Source organism: Rhinolophus sinicus, linkage group LG01, assembly GCF_036562045.2.
Source record: "Rhinolophus sinicus isolate RSC01 linkage group LG01, ASM3656204v1, whole genome shotgun sequence".
NCBI lineage: Eukaryota > Metazoa > Chordata > Mammalia > Chiroptera > Rhinolophidae > Rhinolophus > Rhinolophus sinicus.
This window is the reverse complement of record NC_133751.1, coordinates 34,302,490-34,311,750: the sequence shown is the minus strand read 5'-3', so window position 1 is coordinate 34,311,750 and position 9,261 is coordinate 34,302,490. Positions and strand designations below refer to the sequence as shown.

The 9,261-nt window shown below is 35.1% G+C and overlaps 1 pseudogene; it reads left to right on the top strand.

The window, feature by feature from the left end:
- The first annotated feature begins 295 nt into the window (after window positions 1-295).
- On the top strand, window positions 296-746 carry LOC109449032 (ubiquitin-conjugating enzyme E2 L3; annotated as a pseudogene).
- The last annotated feature ends 8,515 nt before the right edge of the window (window positions 747-9,261 follow it).

Below are 9,261 nucleotides of genomic sequence, written 5' to 3'. Positions count from 1 at the left end.
ACATACTTAGAATATTCTGAATTAGAATTTAATATAATTATTTAAGCTATCTTAACAAGATGACACTTTGAATTTAGAGCTTCCTTATTCTAAGGAAATGATACTGAGAAAAAGTTGAGGAAAAATACCCAATATTAGGAGATAGCTTTATGTTATAAATTGTGTTATGGTCATATAATTAAAGAAATTGTAGGGATTGAAATTCATGCTTTTGGAAAAAAGAGTGATACTGTAAAATTCTTATAAATTCTCTGAACAAGAAAATAATATATAAAGCAGCAGCACCAGATCCAAGATGGTGGCCAACAGGAGGCTGATGAAGGAGCATGAAGAAATCCGCAAATGTGGAATGAAAAACTTTCATAACATCCAGGTTGATGAAGCTAATTTATTAACTTGGCAAGGGCTTATTGCTCCTGATAACCCTCCATATGATAAGGGGACTTCAGAATCGAAATCAACTTTCCAGCAGAGTACCCATTCAAACCACCGAACATCACATTTAAAACAAAGTTCTATCACCCCAACATTGATGAGAAGGGGCAGGTCTGTCTGCCAGTAATTAGTGCTGAAAACTGGAAGCCAGCGACCAAAACCGACCAAGTGATCCAGTCCCTCATAGCACTGGTGAACGACCCCCAGCCCGAGCACCCCCTCCGGGCTGACCTAACTGAAGAATATTCTAAGGACCGTAAAAATTCTGTAAGAATGCTGAAGAGTTTACAAAGAAATATGGGGAAAAATGACCTGTGGGCTAAAATCTGCTGCGATTGATTCCAGCAAGTGTGAGCAGAGACCCAGAGCAGTGCAGACACCCCGCAAAGCAGGACTCTGTGGAAAATTGACACGTGCCACCGCCTGGCGTTTGCTTGTGGCAGTTACTAACTTTCTACAGTTTTCTTAATCAAAAGTGGTTTAGGTAACCTATAGAAGGATTAGAAACTTAAAAAGAAAAAGAAAATGATATAAATAGAAACATTAGCTAAAATATGCCCCATAATATTAAAACTATGTGTCTCTTAGGTTGTTGAATTTTTGAAGATTTGATATTATCTATACCGTAGTGAATTTCCAAGTAGTCTATACTTAGAGAATTTTGTTTCTTATTAACACAAACATAGTACTACAACAACAACAAAATAAATAACACTAGCTAAAATGATAGAACCCATGGGAAAGCAGAGAGGATAGAGGGTGAGTTCATGAGAGACACATACTATGCCTGAGGATCATGGCTGATTTTACATGGCCAAAGATGTTATCAGTCAAAAACGCTCTTGAGGTCATAGTGCTGCACAAATGCCTGGGCTCCCACTGCCATTTGCAAAGCTGAGGAGATAGACTGAAGCAAACTGCCCTGACTAAATCTATTTGTCTTATTCACATGTGTATGAGACGTGTGAATAATCCAGAGAGAAATTGTCTTTTTTAGGCAAAATTTGTAAGAGTTGGTGATTTCACATCTTCTTCAGTTGGGCTTGGTATGGTGGAGCTTTGGAAGAGATATTATTGAGCATGGAGAGAGGACTGAGTGTGCTTATGAGAGTTTAGTGCAGCTTGCAGATCATATGAAATGTCACCAATAAACTTGGCTGTGTGATATATTTTCCATCTGAGCCCAGTCACTCAGGAGAGAGATTGCAGTAGTGATCCAAGGCTGAGATCATGGGTAGCTTAATAGTGGTCATGTGTGTAGTGGCTGTAACAATGATCTCAAAAAAGCAGGAATCCAGATGTTAGGTCTAGACACAGGGCTTGTCAAAGGCAGATTGTATAACTTAGTAAAACAATTATACTAAAGTGTCAGGGTGATGTAAATGGAAATTAAACAGGTATGATACGATCCACTACATTCTTTCTGCAATCTGAAAAGACAGCAGCCAGCACTGACAGATGACCTTTACCATCACTATATTTAAGGTCTTCTGTGAGGACCAAATAGAACTGAGAAACTGTGTTCAAAAACCCCCATTGAACATCCCCAGTAAATGTTTCACAAATATTTTTGGTAGATGTTGTTGAAACTATATTCTTTTAAAATAAAACTGTAACCTATATAAGATTTGTATGTCAGAGTGCTCATTTTTACTAGCCTTCAAACTCAGCCCTCTAGTGAGATTACTTTACCCAGGACTGTCTAGGGAATCTAGAGTGAGGGAAGTAGCCATGTTATGGAATTAGGACTTCAAATTCCACTGAAATAAAATGCTTTACCTATAATTTACTTTATTTTATCCCAGTGTGGTTGTGTTCAAGTAACGCTGTTGATATATGTTGTTTATATATGTTCCTCCGAAGAAAATAGTGCATGCTAATAGGTCCACATTACCAAAGAGGGGATGTCCATTTATAAATCTTAGCAGGGCTGTTAGAAGACATTTTCTTTTCTAAGGATAGATACGTAGCGTCTCATCTTCACTCCTATCCCACATACTCCTGTGGGATAAATAATACGTTAAAATGACTTTTGATGAGTTCATTACTTTCTAATCTTCTCATGCTAATATACAAACTGGGGGAATATGGGTTGTTTCCATGCACGTATGTTTTTTTAATAGACTAACTTCTTGGAGTGGTTTCAGGTTTATAGGAAAGTTGTACAGAAAGTACACAAAGTTCTTATATATCAGTTCCTTCCCTAATCACAGTCTCCCCTAGTATTAACATCTTTCATTAGTGTGGTACATTTGTTACAACTGATGAACCAATATCGTGATTAACTAAAGTCCATAGGTTACGTTAGAGTTTATTTTTTATTTTGTACAGTTCCATGGGTTTTGACAAATGTATCCATCATCACAATAACATACAAAATAGTTTCACTGCCCTAAAAATACTATATGCTTTACCTATCCATCCTTCCCCTACAATCCCTCTGAACCCTTGGCAACCATTGATTGTTTACCATTTATATATTTCTGTCTTTTCCAGAATGTCATATAATTTGTAGACTTTCCAGACTGGCTTCTTTCACTTACCAATATGCATTTAAGGTTCCTTTGTGGGGTTTTGTTTGTTTGCTTTGTTTATTTGTTTATTTTTTGGCTTGGCACCTTATTTCTTTTTATTGTAGAATAATATTTCATTGTATGGATGTATCACAGTTTATTTATTCATTCATTCATTTATTCCTAGTTAAGTTAATCTTGTTTCCTTCAAGATTAACTGGTGATTATGAACAAAACTGCCATAAACATTCATATGACAGTGTTTTTACGGACATAAGTTTTCACCTCATTCTGCTATATATTTAGGAGCATGATTGTTGGATCATATGGTAAGCTTATGTAAGCATATGGTAAGCTTTGTAAGAAACTGCCAAACTGTCTTCCAAAGTGGCTGTATCATTAACATTTCCACCAGCAACAAATGAGAATTCCTGTAGTTCCAAATCATCTCCTGCATCTAGAATTGTCAGTGTTTTGGATTTTAGCCATTCTAATGTATGCAGTAGCCCAGGTTATACTTTGCCTGTTTTATTAAAAAATACCTTTTCTCTGAAATAATACTATTGTCTTAATTATGGTGCAACTCTCAGCCACAACGTTTATCAGAATTTTATATGTGACTTCTAATTTTAAATCTTATCCATATACTTCTTTACTTTGTTGGTCAAATCCTTGTCTAAAGATTTGATACTCTCTTTTTCCCCTTTTTTAAATGTGTGACTTTTAAATTCAGACTTATTACTGCCTGCACAAAGACCTCAGGTTCTTGGGAGAGTCATTGTCTTGTTAAAGTATGTTTATCTCTTATGTGTCTTACTATCTCAGTTTCCTTTTCTGATGTATGAAACAAACAAGTAATCCTTGCCATCGGTCTTCTAATGATCTAATGATCTTTTAGGGAAATAGTAGTTTCCATAAAGGAAACATAAATTGTTAATTACTGTACAATACATTATCTTCTTTTTCCTCACAATAGATATATTCACATTATCCCATTAGACATTTTTTTGTATGATGAAGCTGGAGCTAGAACATGGATTTCCTGAGTTTTGTAGTGTTCACTTTCCCTTTGATCACCAATAATAGGGATATTTTATAGGTGATCCATTCTATCACCCAGAATTAACTGAAAAAAATTAAACAAAGAGTAAGAGACATTAAAAAAACAAACAACATATGTATCACTTTATCAAATCTTTTCAGGGACGCAAATATCTTTTGCTATAGATGGGTTGATTGTGCCCCTCCGATGAGCACATTGAAGTCCTCACCATCAGTATGTCAGAATGTGACTTTACATGGAAATAGGGTTTTTACAGATGTAATCAAATCATTGATTGAGATCATTAGGGAAGTCCTAATTTAATATGACTGGTGTCCTTATAAAGAAAGAATAGAGATACATACGGAGAATGCCAAGTGATGACTGTCAGAGATTAGACTTACGCAGTCGCAAGCCAAAGAATGCTAAAGTTCAATGGCCACCAACAGTACTTAGGAAGAGGAAAGGAAGGACACTACCCAGAGTCTCATCGGGAGCATGGCCCTGATGACAACACGATTTTGGACTTGTAGTCTCTAGAACTGTGCAAGAATACATTTCTGTTGTTTTGACCCACACAGTTTGTGGTAGTTTCTTACCTCAGCCTCAGGAAATTAACACAGTGTAGGGTGATTAAGAAAGTCAGTGAAGCTATGTATTTTCCCAAGATCACATACTTTTAGGACTAGTTCTTTTCTCCTTTTCTTGTTATGGTCAAATGCATGATGCTATTTTATTTTGTATGTATTTTATCATAGATATTTTCTCCTAGCTATTGTCAGAAAAGAAATAAGATTATTATACTTGTTGTTAAGGGATGAGGAAAAGGAAAGAGTTTCTTTGCCAGCTATGCTATGAACAACAAGAGGAATTTCCTTAAATACTTTAATGAATCTAAACCAAACAAAAGAAAAGAGACAAAGAAACAAAGAGAAATTAATGACAGTTCCTTACAGATTAAAATAAGCATAATTTTGTTTTTACGTGTTTAGCTTTGTCATTAGAGCTAATGACATTTAAACTTATTCTATCCTTTTCTGGGAGGAAGATGATTGAAGATAATCAATTTTAAAATCAATACTTATAGTTTGTTTTGATTCAAGGGACATTATTTCCCATGCGTGAAAGACAAAGATTATGTTTTCTTTCAACCTGTTGATTTTTTGGTGAATCTGCTATACTTTTATGTCTTCAAAGAAATAATATAGTGTGATTTATTTTCATTTTAGTGGGTCATAAATACCTTATAAAAAGAGATATTGCTTGTACACACAACTATACTGAACTTAGTCTGCCCATTTTGGTATCCTTTTTCATTGTGAATCCTTTCTTTCCCAGGCTGAAACTCAAAACTGCACTTCCCAGGAAACTTTCAACTGGGTTATATAGAGAACTTTAAGCATTATCACTTCTCAAAATTGAGAAAGATGGTATGAAGAATGAATGAGGCTGAATGGCTCTTCTGGCAAGTAGAGTCCTGTAGTCATTGGATTTTCTCTGCAGCAGCTTTGAAGAGATTCTAGTGTCTGTAGCTGTGAGGGTGTTAAGTGCTATTTCTACTGGAACAGTCTTAGAAGGTGATTGGACATTTCTCCTGGCTATTTCTCTTCTGATTGATTACATGTCTCACTATGTATCAAGAACACACATTAGCCAGCTAATACTTTGAACTAAATCTGTTTGTGCTTTAAGTATCTAAATTAAATCTGTCTGCAAATAAATTCCAACCAATACAAAGGATATCTTATAAAATATGATTCTTTTCTCAGGAAAGATGCAAATATGTATTTTTTATCAAATACTACTATTTTTCTCCTAATATCCATTCTTCCTGTTTTCTTAAATAGTAGAAACCCTAGTTTTTAACTAAATAAAGGTCTTTATGGAATGAAATACTAGAATAACATTTTCCAGTTTTCCTTGCAGTTAGGATTGGCTATATGCATATAAGTGGGAGTCCCATTAGAAGCTTCTGTAACTGTAATGAAGTAACAAATTACTTCTTTATTTTGTTTTCCTCCTGCTGGGCTTCTTAGACCACAAGAAGGAAACCACGTGCTGGGGATGAGGGAGCAAGAAAATTGAAGTAATCTTGGTCACTGATGATTGTAGATTTGCCTTAACGACCTTGAATTGCTTCCATCTGGATATCACACATGTTGAAAAGAAATAAACCTCAATTAGGAAGGACTAGAGATCATTTCATTTCTTTGAAACTTGTCACATTGCAAGAGAGGGCTTATCTTCCCTTTCCTTCTATCTGAGAAGGCTCTGTGATTCATTTGATTAACAGAATATAATGAAAATGATTGTGTGTGGGTTGCCAGAACCAGACCTAAGGGACAGGTAACATGTACTTCCTGTCTTTTGGTTAACCTGTTCTTCAAACACAGCTTCTATGCTGTGAGAAAGCCCATCAGCTCCAGAGAATGATCCATACCTAAAGGAAACAAGACCTCTGAAAGGCCAAGCTGAGTTTCCAATTATAATCAGTTCCAGCATGTTTGCTGTAGAAAGTACCTTGAAAGTACATCTTGTAGTCTCAATAAGTTGCTGCAGATGATCCTGTTGGGAGCTCAGACAGGGTGTCCCTGCTGTTCCCTACCCAAATTGAGGAAGAAGAAGGCATCAGCTGCTACCGGAAGAAAACATTACCTGTTTTATGAAAAAAGCCAGTGACATATCCATATTGACCTTTTCTGAAAATCCCACAAAAGTACCAAACATCTGCCAGTCCCAAATATTATTCCACCATACAAGGGCTCCAGTTAAGTTAGAAATTTCCTGCACCTACAGCCTCTCTTCCCTTCCCCATTTTGAGCCTGGACAGGACACCCTTTTGCTAGAGGATGCACTCACACCCACATTCACACAAACTCAGACTGGGACAGTTCAGACACACTAATTCACCTGACATGCACACCTTTCGGATGTAGGAGGAAACTGGAGTGCCTGGAGAAAACTCACGCAGACATAGGGAGAGCATACAAAATCCACACAGACAGTGATCTTGGCTGGGAATCAATTTTTTGTTTTCTCATCAATGTTATAATGAGATGACGCCGAACTGAATGTTATTTGAGGACCTGAGGTACAGTCAGCCTAAAGGTAAACAAGACATACTTTTGCATCACAAGGGATTGTTTTCATCCCTGATACCTGTCAACTAATGTTGGGCAAATATTTTTTTCATAATTATTCTGTCTGGCAGATCAAGGTGCACAGATCCTCAAACATTGTTTTATTGTTAAAAGGCTCTTTAGGTAGTCTCTTCTATTACCACAACCTGTTTTTCTTTGAACCTCTGAACTGATGCACGGTAGTATATAAAAATTATTATGGGAGTATATACTCTAACTAGCATTCTTTCTGGCTCTACTGCAGTTTATGTAAGTTTGATTTTGAGTATTACCATGCCAGTTTGAAATATCATCTCCTATTATCCCTATTTCCGGACTAGCAGTTTATCAGAAATAGCTAGGAAATGTCTAAATGGATATAGACAATAGGTACTGAGAGAGAGTTAGATGTAATGTTTGTGCAGGAGTGGGGTTAATGAGAGGATTGTGAGAACTGGGTAATATAGAAAACTGCCTATGGTCATGATTGTCCAAGCCAGTGATAGCTAATAACAATGGGAAATGTGCATCTTCTAGTATGGGCCTAACAGTATCCTTTAGTTCTGCAATTACAGTGTTTTGTAGCCACTAGTAGTTTTTCTTGACTATTACATTAGCTTTATGGGTAGTGGAAATGCCACTCACTTAAGTATCCAAATATACCCATACTTTTTAGCTTGAACTTCTGAATAGCTTGGTTTACTTTAGACCCTACTGTGACCAAGCTACACCTGCAACTATGCAATTAGTTCCCAAACAATATAGGATGCATTCTGATTATAATCTTCCTTGAACTGGATAGCTAGAATTGTATCCGAGACAGAGAGTAGGTGATAAAGACTATTAGCCAATCTCTGAGTAATCAGTGAAGTTTCTTGTTGGAATCAATTTTATTCCACAGGATTAGTAAAACTAGACAGAAAAATACAATCAAAATCTGATTGGCTGAATGAAATTTTAAACAGTTATTCTCATAAAAAATACAGAAAGAGTTTTTTTGCTTTATAATAAACACAGAATAATCAAAAGTTGAGAAGTAATTACAAGGGAAATCTCTTCATTTCCCACGAAGTCATGCTTGCCATTTCTGACCCATTAATATTTCTCTTCAAGGAGAACTAGCATAATCTCATAGTTAGTAAAATATTCTCTTTGGTAATCATCAAGAACAAAGCGATGTTTTAGATTTGTCTCTTAACTGATGCTCTTTTTTTCTCTTCGTTTTCTTTCTTCTGTATACTCCAGAAGATACAGTTCTTTAACTTAATGGACTCTCAAAATAAGTAGCAACTTCTTGTTATTGTTTAAAGGCATATTTTCATCCCTTCCAAATAATTAGAAATAGTTGAAAAACACTTGAAAATATACTTAAATATAAAATTAATTTATACAATTTGAGCAAGCTCAGAAATCATTAACAAATAAATACTGTTTATAAATTTCTCTCTGTAAATAAGAAGTTTAACTACAAAGTCAGTATACATAAAATTTATTATTTAGTTGGGAAAAAGTCATAAAGATCAATGAAAGAATATTTTAAATATAATCTATGCATGTGATTAATTTAAAAAGTTTTATCATCTTTTCCAGGCTTGAGAAATACCACTTTATACTTTAAGTTATTAACAAAAACAAAACCAAAAAACATAAAAGTACAAGTATTAAAAAGTTAACTCTATAGATGTTTGGAATTAAACATTAACCAAAGACAGAAATATGCATTTTTAAAAATTTTATTAGGGGAAAATTATGGAGTATTACTTTGGGGACTTCTCTCTATAATTAATCTTGCAGATGGCATTCATCACACCACTAAAGTACACTTAAGAAATTAATACTTCAGAAATCAAAACAAAGATAAAACGCTCATAGAACTCTTAGAAGAATTTGTGCATGTGCCAGAATTTCTGATCTTAATAGTTAAGAAGATATTTCTACTTAGTGTACTTCAGTATAAGTGCTTGGGCTCTGGTTGTAGATGGATCACAGATACAAATCTAAACTCTTCTACTTCTTAGCACTATGATTAAGTCAAGGCATTTACTATTTCAGGTCCTCAGTATTTTTATCAGTAAAATAGGATTAAAAGTATCTATTTCATAAATTATCGTAAGGATTAAATTGAGAGGGAAGAACTGTGAAGCACTTAGTG